Below are 13938 nucleotides of genomic sequence, written 5' to 3' on the forward strand. Positions count from 1 at the left end.
TCATCTCCCTAGGCAGCCCTTGTTTGATATGTTTAAAACTTTATTGGTTCATTTGCCTTACAAATTCGAAATGTTCATGTTTTTTTTTTCCTCCCTAAATGAATGAAAAGTTTATAATGAAACTAATAGACAAACACCTTTTGATCTGTAATGAAACTTTGGATGTGAATCGTTTGCTGGTAAACATCTATACATTAATTTTAGTATTATAAAAATTGTTCAGTGTATTGTTTCAACTATCACTCGGAGGTTTGCCAGAAAGCCTGGAAGAACTTGTGGTTCAACTTCAAATTTTTATTTTTGTACTAAATTGTTTTAAGTGCAATTAATTAGATATTTTGAAGGGATGTTGATGTTTTATGATTTTTGCATTTAAAGGGAGAAGAATACACAGAATTCTTGGTTAAATTTTTATTTTCCTGTCAATTGGATAGCACTAACTTTAATTTTGTAGTATTTTCACAGCGGCATTGAAAGTTTTGTCATATTTGCCACTACCCTATTCAATTCTCAGTAGTTTCCAACTTATTCCAACTCCACTAAGGGATGTCGTTTATGACTATGTTGCCAATCACCGTTATGATTGGTTTGGAAAATCTACAGAGTGCATTATACCAGATAATGAGGTGCTGGACCGATTCATAGATAGAGATGAAATGTTAGAGAGGCAAAGAACCAAGTTGTAAGACAGTTTAAGGAACAAGGACTACAATATGGAAAGACACAACTAATCAATATGAGCCAAAGCTATCATGAGTTCCATTAAGGCTTTTGATTTTGGATTTGTATTTTGCAACCATAATTGACGTTTCTCTTCTTTTGTAAATTTAGCTTCTATGTTTCTTTTCTCTTAGAAATGTAGCTTTTTGGTTTCTCTTTTTGCAACTAAACATTACAACATAAATAAACATTGAAGTCATTTAAGACTTCTATGCGGAGACTTACTGAACAAAATTTTCAGGTATGGTTTGTTTGAGTTTTGCTTGAAATTAGAGTCAGACTAGTTAGGATCATTATTATTGACATCAAACATAAATTAGTTTCTTAGCTTTCATTTATAACTTTTATGTCTTGCCCAAAGGCATCTGCATTGTATTGTTTAATGCTTGGGTTGGTTCAACGTCAGTGCAAGAAAACGTGCACGTTAACTGCATTCGTGTTGCCGATGCAAGTATGTCTTATGAACCTTTAAAGTGGGGCAATATTTTGCTTGCTTTTAACATAATATTTTTGTATAAATTTCTTACGAGGAGAACAGATTGAGAGCCTCTTTATAAAAGTTTCAGATCTCCCACTTTTCAATTTGCTTTCATATATATCCTCATTTTGAATTTTCCATTAAATTTGTATGTTCTGGGATTCTTCTTTATTTTTGTGACTCATTAATAATTTTGACTCACACTAGTGGTTCCTTGGTTATCAGAAGTCATGGCAACATGAGTATTTACACAATACAAATGCTTTTGGACTGGGTTGTAGCTGGAACTTTTTTTTAACATCTTAGTTTTGTTAGAAAGTTAGTTGGTCACCTCTTCAGTCTTGAATCAAGTTGACTGCATATTTGGATCTCTTCAAAAATTACATGTGAAGGTGGCGAGAATTTATATTATCCTACCTAATTTGTAGGCCAATTTGTATGAATAACTGGTCATCCTCAAAACTGTTTGCAAGAGCATAGCCTAAGACCACATAATCTTGCTTGGGATTACCTACATAGTCCCTTTTATCATCCTTTATAAAAAGGGAGAAAGTTATCCATAACAGTACTTGGGTTAACATAACATGTGGATCTCACAGGCACATCCACCTCCAAACGCTCAGCTACATTCTTTACTGTTTTTGAAAAGCATTTCTCTTTTGCGTAGAGTTAGAAGCAATCAAACTAAGAAAGGAATAAGGTAGGAGGTGACCGAGTCAAGATATTGCCTAGCATCCATAGACTTGAGATTGAGCTGTTCATATTCACTGAGGTATTAAAGAAATTACATGCATGAAACTTATACTAGCGCCTTCTAGTGGAATTGATAATGCACTAATCCGTTGCTTGCCAATATTTTGTTTTTTTTTTTACTTGGTACCACCTTATAGCATATCCAGGTTCAAATGCTATTTCCCATGACAGACAGTTGAATCTATTTCAACTCTAATTGTTATTGAGGGGTTCCACAAGGATGTCACATGAGCGTTTATGATGCCCATTTTAACGTAGATAACCACCTATGTTAAGGTTCTATTTTGCAGTTCCATGTTGTTATTTATGAACATTATATACATTTGGTTGGACACGTGAAACTCAATTGATGGATTTGGTATTAATGATGGAAATGTTGGATGTATGACCAAATGTATGACTTACTTGGTTACAATTTATCTAGTGCATGACTTGTCAGAGTTATTGTTGCATCGTATAGGCTTATATAGATATGATTATCTAATCAATGACTTAGTGAAATTATGATTTATCTGATGTAAGATTTATTCTAGTATGAACAACAAAAATTGACACATGGACACTGGGCTTAATCAACATGATGTTTAAGATCATGTATCTATATCTATTTTGTGGTTATATATATGCATGGATGAGAACTAAACTACAGATTGGAAAGAACCGTATGATAACCAAGATCTACTATTCCATTGGGGAAGGTCGAGACGACCAATGAGGAAAGGTACGATGTATATTGTTCTATTACATTTGGTATCTACTTGATATGCACTCTTATGACACGAGTAAAATGAAAATTACACGTGGCAAGACGACCTGACTGGATTATTCGATGACAAGTCCAACCAACTCTGTAGTGTGGTCCGTGTTAGGGCGTTGACCCTAGTTTTGAAGGAGGGGTGGAGGCATTTCCCACCGTGTATCCTCCGAAACCTGGAATCGTGGGAGGGCAGTGGTGGACATGCTCCCCTAGACGTGTGATGACGATTGCCAGTTGCCTGCTGGGGAAGTTAGGTCGATACATTTGACGCTTCCACCATGTTGGTTTTATTAGTGGTTAGTATGGCCGTTGCCACTAATAAAGCAGCAGAGGATGGATAGGTTGGGGACGAAAGTAGGTCAAGATGGATAGGAGGATATAGATCAGTTGGAGACTCTTGATGGGAAGTAATGTCATTGTCTGACTTATCAAATTTTATTGCTATAACTCTCTCTGATTTGCTATGCTTTCAAACTCCTAGTATCTTTTCATTCTAACTTCGGGACGAAGTTTTCTGAAGGAGGGGTGTATGTAATGCCCCACTTAAATCTTATCCTGCAAATTTTGTTAATGTTTACATTATCTGAAAATATTGAGAAATATTGGTCTAATATAAAATTCATGATTTCTATTATTCAAATTCCCAACTTACCTTCTCAAATTGAATCTTAGGTAGGATATGGTATCCTTCTATTATTTCAAATAATATATGTATTCATATCACATTCCCCAATGTACCCTCACATTTACTAGGGTGAAGACATGGTCCTCTCCATGTAATTACATCTCACATTCCCCAATGTACCCTCACATTTACTTGGGAGAAGACATAGTCCTCTCCATTTAATCATCAATAAATATATTCATCTCACATTCCCAAATGTACTTTTCAGATTTACTTGGGAGAAGACATGGTCCTTTCCCATTAAATTCCCAATTTTATATTCATGTCACATTTCCAAATGTACTCCCAGCTTTACTTGGGAGAAGAGAAGTCAACTGTAAGGATGGATGAGAAGTTAATGACATTAATGAGAGGTGGTTGAGGTGGAGAAGGGAAGGTGGGTATAAAAAGAGAGGGGGGGGTCTTGCTTATGATGGTGGGGGGTTGGTTTTGATTGTTTGGACTTGTTGTGTTTTTAGAGACCTTAGGAATCTGTGGAGGTTTCTTGGGTTGTTGAGAGAAGGGAAGTATTGTTATCTTGGTCTGGATCTTTCATCTTAGACACACACACTACATCTGGTTGGACTTGGGCTCGGAGGGCTAGGGAACCTGTGGAGGTTTCCTGGGCTAGGGATTATTTCCTAGTTGTCTACGAGGTAAATATGGTTGGGTCCGTCAAGAGGAGCGTTCAACAGGAGCAGCAGGACAAAGATATCTCCATCAGCCACCGGTACAGGTATTCCTCCATATACTACTCTTGTAAAGTTTATTAAAATGAGATATTCACCTTAATTTATGTTGATTATAATGTAAATGATAAAATTTTATTTGTTTAAAAGTCGTGTAAGTAAGTTATCACCTCTTATTGCATTTAATTTCAGAAAAAAATTAGATTTTTTCGCAGACTTTAGGATAGGGCTCTTACATGGAGAGAGCTATAGGTTCGAAAAAGTCAAAGAAAACAAAGGCTGCCAAGAAGGGAATTCCCATGGATACTAGAGAAAGTAAAAGACACATGATGGCTAATGTTGATGTTTTTTTGGAAATAATCAATACCCTTAGCTGAAACTATTTTTGGTCTTTTGAGTTTTTTGACCCCATACTGTCAAAAGGGAAATTTGTTTTACAGATGACAAAGCGCTTGTCAACGTTTTAGCATAGGAAAGCGTAGAGGAGCGTTGCTAGTTTCATTATCAGCGCATTTTAGCGGACAGTTTGGAGGAAAACGCTGATAGTGAGCCTGTCAGCATAATTATCAGTTTTCGACTACTGAAGGGTGATAACAGGATTATCAACGAATTGCAGGAAAGGTACCCGAGGAAGTAGAAGCTATGCAACAAAAGTCCATTTTTGAAGGAATGACAAGGCGTGATTCCCAGCAAAGGAGGCATAACAACAATGCACTTTTCATTCCCCGTTTTTAACACAATTTACAACAAGATGTTTTTTATTATAAACATATATGTTTTAAATATATTTTACATGAATGTACTTAAAAAATATACATTGTTATTTTTAGATTACTGTAATTAAGGATAAGCTAGAAACCTATTTTATCTATTGTACTCTCTATATAAACATTGTCAGAAGAAGAAAAAAGGGTTGGAACTTTTGAAAGATAGCCTTTTTTATGTACTGTGTGATCATATTATAATAAAGAAGTATATGTAAGCAATTTTACAGAAATTCTTGCATCTTCCCTGTCTGTCTCTTGTTTTAATATTTTCTTTATGTTTCAGATATTTACATACTTATTTTTCACATATATATCACACTGATTTCATTCACTATCCTCCAACTTTCCTAAAAATTGTCAAAGGAATTGTGACTATTTCGCTTTTGTGATGTTTTCTCATTGAACCTGTGATTATATAAAGTTTATTGGGTCAGACTACATGCCCGATTGTGAAATTTTCCTATAATCCAACCAACCTCAGTTTTTCTTAAATAAATCTGGCCATAGGACTTATTGAAAACCTTCTACCACTATGACCTTGGGTAGCTGAGTTTAGGGAGAGATCCCTCTCCAGGTTGAAGGGTCAATTTTCAACCTCAAAGAATTTTGAGGTTATCTTAGAGTTTTTCTTCCTGCCAGGGTTTTCTCTAAGTGATAACACATGCCATGTAGAAAATATCATTAAATCTAATGTTAATATTATAAAATTAATAACTTGGGATTAATACAATATTAAATTTGTTATATTATAATATATATTAATATACCACAATATATATTAACTCTAGATATATATGGGAGGGAAGAACAAACACATAGAGTGATAGAGGAAGGGAAAGAAAGGGAAAGAGAGGGAGGGAAGAAGAAACACATAGAGAGAGAGAGTGTGTGTCTGTATATGTTTGGGGGTGAGATAGAGAGATAATGAAGGAGAGATAGAGAGAAGAGGGGAAGAGAATGAGAGATAGTGGCAAAGTTGGAGGGCGGAGAGAGAGATAGAGAGAGCAACATAGAGACGAAGGGGAGAGACAAAGGGAGGCAAGAGAGGAAGGAAGAGAGCGAGGATGTGAGAGAGAGAAGGAGAGAGGAAGGGAGAGAAAGAGGGAGGTAAGAAGAAAGACACAAAGAGATAAAGGTGGAGAGAGAGAGAGAGGGAGTGATAAGGGAGTTGGAGAGAGAGGGAGAGAGGAGAGCAGGAGGGAAGAGAGATAGAAGGGGGGAGAGAGGGAGAGAAGGGGAAGAGAGAGAGAGAGGAAAGGAAGAGGGAGGGAGAGATAGATAAATATGGAGAAAGAGTGTGTATGTTTGGGGGGTGTTATAAAGAGACAAAATAGAGACAAAGAGAGATAGATATATAGATGGAAGGTGAAGAGAGGGAAGAAGAGAGAGATAGAGAGACAAATAAGGATAGATGAAGGGATATATATATATATATATGTGTGTGTGTGTGTGTGTGTGGAGGGGGGAGAGAGAAGGAGAAAGGGAGGGAGATAGTGATAGGGTTCGAGGGAAAAGAGAGAGATAGAGAGAGAGAGGGGGAGAGAGAGGAAAAAGAGATGGATTTGGAAGGGGAGAAAGGGAGGGAATAAGAAAGACATAGAGAGAGAAAAGTGGAGAGAGAGAGAGAGAGAGGGAGTGAAAAGGAAGAGACGGAGAGAGAGTGTGTATGTTTGAGGGTGAGATAGAGAGACAAAGAAGGAAAGATGGAGGGAGATATAGATATAGATGGAGGGGGGAGAGAGGGAAGAAGATTTCTTGCACTAAATGCATTGAATTCACGGTAGATGGTGATTTATAACCTTATTTGATTGCTTGCACTAGATGCATTGATTTCAGTGTAAATGTTTATAATTCTCTATGATTTCTTGCACTAAATGCATTGATTTTAGTGTAGATGTTGATTTATAGTTATATTTGATTGATTGCACTAGATTCGTTGATTTCAATGTAGATGGTGATTTCTAATTCTATTTGATTGCTTGCTCTAGATGCATTGATTTCGATGTAGATGGTGATTTCTAATCCTATTTGATTGCTTGCACTAGATGCATTGATTTTAGTGTAGATGGCGATTTCTAGTCCTATTTGATTGCTTGCACTAGATGCATTGAATTCAATGTAGATGTTGATTTCTAATCCTATTTGATTGCTTGCGCTAGATGCATTGATTTCAATGTAGATGGTGATTTCTAATCCTATTTGATTGTTTGCACTAGATGAATTCAATGTAGACATTGATTTATAATTGTATTTGATTGCTTCCTCTAGATGCATTGATTTTAGTGTAGATGTTGATTTCTAATTGTATTTGATTGCTTGCACTAGATGCATTAATTTTAGTGTAGATATTGATTTCTAATCTTATTTGATTACTTTCACTAGATGCATTGATTTTAGTGTAGATGTTGATTTCTAATCTTATTTGATTGCTTGCATTAGATCCATTGATTTCAGTGTAGATGTTTTCTAATCTTATTTGATTGCATGCATTAGATGCATTGATTTCAGTGTAGATGATGATTTCTGATTTGATGTAACTCAATGTATGATGGTACATTAACTTAAAGTGATTGGATTAACAATGTGCATTTATTTCAGTGTAAGCACAAAAAATTGATTGACAATGTGCATTGATTTTTGTGTTATAGTAATTCAACCTATTAATATTGGAGAGCAAGAGAGACAAGGTATGATGTTTACTACAATAGTCTGAGTTAAAGAATTTAATGGTTTACAAGATAAACTATCATTTTCATATAATCGATATGAAAAGATGGCAAAACTAACAAATAATGTAAAAAAATTGTAAATCTTGCCACTCATTAAAAAAAAATCAAAATTACATTATTTCTTGACTTTTGCAAAAGAAACTATAGATAAAAACATTCATCAAAATATTTTGAAGGAAATAAATTATTTCAAACATTAGCAATGAAACAAATTAGTTCAACAATAATCTTGATGCACTACTCTTCAAGATATATTTAGTAATACCCGGAGGGAAACTATTAATAATAAATTAATTGTCAAAAGTTGTGATACTTAAAATTAAATGAAATAAATGTGCAATATCAATCCTCTTGCAAACTATTGACATGATTGTCTCCCTTATTCATCACCAACTAATTACTAGCACACATTTACACACACATATAGTAATATAACACAACAATTGTAACATTCACAAACATTACCATCCAAATCCAAACACAAACACACAAACCACTTAAAGCATCCAAGGACAAACATACACACCATTCAAAGCAAGCAACAAAACTAAAGTTAAAGAACAAAATGATATAGTAATGTCAAACAAAGAAAACATAATGTAGATCTCAAAGTATGAAGTTTATCCCAAACATATACATAATAATTATAATCTAAAAATGTGCCATTGTTGCCCTCAATTGGAACTAGCCTAGATCCATCTAACTCCGGATCTATCATGCACTGAGAGGGATTAAATCCCTCAAGGTGCAAACCTTTCCAAAAATAAGGTTTGCACCTCGAGGGATTTGATCCCTCTCGATGCATGATAGATCCAGAGTTAGATGGATCTAGGATAGTATATAGTATCCATTGAATGAACCAATTGTGAATGAGGAGAAATTTCAATTAGATATGATATATTTTTACGTCAATAGTCGTTTCCTTCTTGAAAATGGTCAAGCCAACCATTGTCTACCCTTTTTCTCTCCTCCGTCCAATCAATTAAAATATTTTTCACTTTTGATTAGGCCAATATATAGACTCCATCACCATATATCTGCATATCAGAAGTTTGGTTTTTCCATTTTCTTGTTGTGGGCATACGATGAGACAGGTTTATTATTTAGCTGGATGATTTTTGTTCATTTACTCATGGTGACATTATCTTTGGGGATTATTTGAAACTCACGTAGAACATGAATGCCAACTTGAAAGTTACAAGCCAGCTAGATTATTGGAAGGACACAAAATGCAGCTAATGGAAGGTAGTAGACTCTGATTCTGAATCGGGTCATGTTACTAAACTGGATTTGGGCTCAGTGCAACTTGCAGGTTCGATTTCAAACAAAATTTGTAGCCTCACGATGCTCTAGAGTTTGGACTTGTGAGAGAATAATAATATTAGTGGCGTCATTCTTGATTGCATCAACAAGTATTCAAAACACTACTTGTTTGATGAACAAGTTGTCAAGTAACCATCATTCCCACTAACTTTCTTAGATAGCAACCAACCCTTTCCGAAGACCAGTTCGTCTTCCTTTACTTAACGTGCATCCATTTATTTTATTAATTTTAGAGGTCGTAGGGACGAATCCCATGATGTACATTCATAACAATCTTCTCTCTATGTTGGGGATTTGGAGTTCGGAGCCGAGAAGACTAGGATTTTGGCCTACATTTCAACAACTTAGAAGGGCACTCTTCACATATGTGAGGTATGGGCAGATAACCTGGAAGAGGAATTTGATTTAATTCATGAAATAATTGACGATTTCCCTTATCTAGCCATGGACATGAAGTTCCCTAGTGTTGTAGTCAAACCTGTGGGGGGTTTTAGAAACAGTGTAGAGTTCCATTACCAAGCACTCAGATCCAATGTGGATCTCTTGAAATTGATTCAACTAGGTCTCACATTCTCGGATGAAGATGGAAATTCACCCACACGTGGGACGAATGAGAAATGTGTTTGGAAATTCAATTTTATTAAATTCAACACCAATGTTGATGTATATGCATAGGATTCAATTGAGTTTTTGAAACAAAGTGGGATTGATTTCGAGAAGAATGAGAATAAGGGTATCGATTCACATCGTTTCGATAAGCTTCTCATGTTGTCGGGTGTTGAGTTGAACAAAAATGTGCACTGGATTACCTTCCACAGTGGATATGACTTTGGGTACCGGTCAAAATTGCTGACATGCCAGAAGCCGCCCCCCCCGAGGAATTGTATTTCTGCAATCTGTTGAAGGTCTATTTCCCCAAAGTGTATGATATCAAGTATTTGATAAAGATTTGTAATAATCTGCATGGCGAGTTGAACAAGTTGGATGAAATAATGGATGTAGAGAGGATTGACCAAGTGTTACACAACATTTTGTCACTGTCCCTGTACTCCCCGTCTATGATCCTGGAGGACCTCTACAGTGTACCCAACATGCTTTCCCATCATGAAGAAACACCTAGTATGTCCCTCTTCATGAGCAGAATAATTCCCCTTTGCATCATTTCCCAAGAATCTTCCTTCTATCCCAATTTACAAGACCGACACTGCTGACCAGTTTTCTCCTCGCGCCGATTTGCAGAGATTAAAACTAGCCCTTGCACCGTTTGGAGTGACTGAGCCCTTTTGCAGTCATGTCGATCCTCTTTTGGAAGGTTTTCTAAATATGGAGCCGAAGCTTCCATGTCTAGAAACTTCTTAACGGATGTTTGGTAAATGGTTGGGCCGGATGGAGCCAAATAAGTAAGTTTGGGCTTCTTTCCCTATTAGGATTGAACAACCTCAAGAGATAAGACCTTCTCCCATGATGAGAGGAACCATCTCCCATTCATCCAAGCTATATAAACCTCTCTTTTTCCCAAGCAAAAGCTAGTTGGAGTTTTGGAGTAAGTTTGAATAATCATCAAGTCATCTATAGCTTGTAGCTTTCTAGTGTATGCTTGAGGGAGAATAGTGTGATTTTGGTTTGGTTTGAGACTAGAAGGAAAGATGCCCTACAACTTCCATTGTTGGGGCTATCCATGAAGTGCTAGCAAAAGTGTGGGAACTTGGATACATCGGAGGAGACCAGCAACGTTAAGGCACCAGTTGTAATCTCTTTCTGATTTATATAAATGCAACAATTGATTGATTTCCTACATGAAGTGTCATTTTACATCTTTATGGCTTAATGTTCCTTGACCTATTAAGTAGGCTCTTCTTCTTTCTCTCATTCTCATCATTCAAATCATCATAAAAAAGATGCTTCTAAAAAGGCATTGCTAAAGTTAGATGTAAAATTTGAATTTCCCATGTTTAATGGAGAGGCTAAAGTAGGAAAGTTTAAAATTTGGATTAGAAATATCTGGATACCATCTCTTTGGATGGAAGGCATAACCCTCGTATGGTGTTATGAAACCAGCTCACAAAAAGATAGAAAAGAGAGATACACGCCTTAGAATTCAACCTCTTCGAGGGGGCAACCTCCTTTACATTACATAAATGAACAATTCTTGGATGATACAAATGAAAATACCTCCTTTCTATATATAGGAGTCTAAGTGGTCCCAATACAATCAAAGCCTACATAACAATAATATTGTAGGGCACAACAGTAACAATGGTGGGCTTCTATGTGGCATAATAGTAACAAAATGGGCACTACATGGGTACATCAATATAATAAGTGGGTTATACTAATAACAATAAGGGGTTACACTAGTAGTATAGGGGCCTAACATGCCCCTCTCCTTCAAAAAGCGTTGTCCTCAACGCTTGAGTAGTTCTTGATGCTTCTATATAAAATTCTTGTCCTCCCATGTGGAATATTCAGCGGGTAAGTTCTTCCACTTGATGAGATACTCTGAAATTGATCAATTTCGTAGCTGTCGGGTTCTTGTTTCTATGACTGCTCCAGGTTCCAATATGATTTTTCCTTCCTCTTCAATTTCTGGCAATATTGCTTGAATTGGGATCTTTTGCAACTTTTGAATAAGTGTCCATACTTCTTCGTTCTTCTTCCATTCATCTGTTGCTTCGTTTATCCAATTTGGTTGGATCATATAAATAGCACAAAACAATGCTTCCACATCCTCATCCTTGAAGCGTCTTCCCATTCGATAAGGTCGCCATTTTTTAAGTGCATGTAGTATTGCCAACATTTCCTTCTCATAAATAGCTTGCTTGAGATGTAGCAGTAAAAATACCCAATCACTCACATCAAAACATTTTTCACTACGATGTTGATCTACCTGTTGTTTCATTTGATTTTGCACTGAAGTGGCGTTATCCTTTAAAAGTTGGAGAGCTTGTTGTTGATGCTCGATATGATCTTTCTCTACTTGAACCTTTTTCTTCTTGATATGTCCTTCTATCTTTTGAGGAGTGGTAATTTCTTCCAGTCCTTTACAAGATATGGTCGGATTCATTTCTTGATGCTCAATGTGATCTTTCACTTCTTGAACATTTTTCTTCTTGATGTGTCCTTCTATCTTGAAAGTTTGAGGAGTGGTAATTTCATCCATTGAATTACAAGATATGGTTGGATTCATTTCTTCTTTCTCGATATGATCTTTCACTTCTTGCACCTTTTTCTTCTTGATATGTCCTTCTATCTTGAGAGTTTGAGGAGTGGTAATTCTTGCCAATGCTTTACAAGATATGGTCTGATTCATTTCTTCTTTCTCTGGGGTGGTGTCCTGACGTATATCCTCTTCTTTTGATGTTTCTTGATCCTTTTCTTCCTCCTCTTCATATTCTATGTAAAATAATTTCTTCTCAGCACACCTATGACCTTTAGTGCATTTTCTATCACAATTGTAACAAAGCCCTTTTTCTCTTTTTTCTTCCAATTGTTGTGGTGTAACCCTTGTAGGTTGTGGAAGGCTGGGAGAAACAACACTTCCATATTTATAGTTGTGAGGGGTATGCTTCCTAGTTTCCATAATTTTTATTTCCATTATGTCACAATGCCCTTTTACTCTTTCCAATTGTTGTGGTGTTGCTCTAAAGAAGGTGTTGCTCTTTATATCCTCATATTGTGCTATCATTTCCTCCGTGAAAATTGACCACGTAACAAGTTTTTTACGAGAACAAAGCCCTTTGTACCATAAAAATTGATCTGGTTCTAAATATGAAGATGCAATACATACCTTTTGTAACAGTTGTACACCATGTATATCAAAATATTGCTCCATCTGAAGTATCCAATTTACCAGATCCTTGCCATCAAACTTCCTCATCTTGCTTTTTCTTGATTTTAGGAGCTCTACCTTGAAACGACTGTAACTCTGTACTTTTGGATCTTTAAGTTCTGAAATTGTGACATGTAGTAGCCCTCTGTGTCCTCTTTCCAATTCCACAAGTCTGATCCAAATTGGATTCTCCAAGAAAGCGTTATGCACACTCTCCCGCAGTGACCTGATTATAGACTAGTTCAGTAGAGAGAACTGGTATGAAGTGCCACGTGTCACTGTTTCAACCTTTGACTCTGAACAATATATAAACAGAAACTACAGTCCGTCCTCTTTCTGTAACTTCTTACGAAATTTCAATCCAATGCTCAGAAAGAAAGTTATGACGATTTTCCCCAGGTCACCTGTTTTGAATGTAATTCAGGAGTCTGCAACAAGGCCAACTTCCGTAGATCATATCTCCGCAAATATCGCGCTAAAAGATCTGAAATTTGGACCCAAGGTTCAGCGCCAATTATTCTCAAATGGGTTTTTTTTGCGACGTCTGAAACGTTACATAAAACAAGTTATACCGAAAATTCCACGATGACCTGTTTGGAGCAGCGAAACCCTAGAATCCAAAGCTCTGATACCAAATGTTATGAAACCAGCTCACAAAAAGATAGAAAAGAGAGATACACGCCTTAGAATTCAGCCTCTTCGAGGGGGCAACCTCCTTTACATTACATAAATGAACAATTCTTGGATGATACAAATGAAAATACCTCATTTCTATATATAGGAGTTTAAGTGGTCCCAATACAATCAAAGCCTACATAACAATAATATTGTAGGGCACAACAGTAACAATGGTGGGCTTCTATGTGGCATAATAGTGACAAAATGGGCACTACATGTGTACATCAATATAATAAGTGGGTTATACTAATAACAATAAGGGGTTACACTAGTAGTATAGGGGCCTAACATATGGTGGGAGAGAAAAATTTAAAAAGGTACCAAAAATAATGGTAAACTCCTTTCGTCATGGTTTGAATTTACATCTTCATCAAGATAAAAGTTTTACCCATTGGGTTACAGATAAAAATACATGATGGAAAGGAAACATTTGAGATATGGTAGAGAGAGTGTGCCAAGTTTCACAGAAAATTTTAGGAAGAAGGCGCTGACATTTAATGTTCCTTTAGACTCACCAGAAGCTTTGATGAAATATGTTGGCGCTTTACATA

General features: G+C 36.2%; 1 pseudogene; it reads left to right on the forward strand.

The window, feature by feature from the left end:
- Positions 1-555: 555 nt before the first annotated feature.
- Positions 556-13938, forward strand: part of LOC149256800 (putative CCR4-associated factor 1 homolog 6) — a 49246-nt pseudogene continuing 35863 nt past the window's right edge.

Source organism: Pinus tabuliformis, chromosome 7, assembly GCF_031772625.1.
Source record: "Pinus tabuliformis cultivar Carrire ecotype Pingquan chromosome 7, CPIR1, whole genome shotgun sequence".
Lineage (NCBI taxonomy): Eukaryota > Viridiplantae > Streptophyta > Pinopsida > Pinales > Pinaceae > Pinus > Pinus tabuliformis.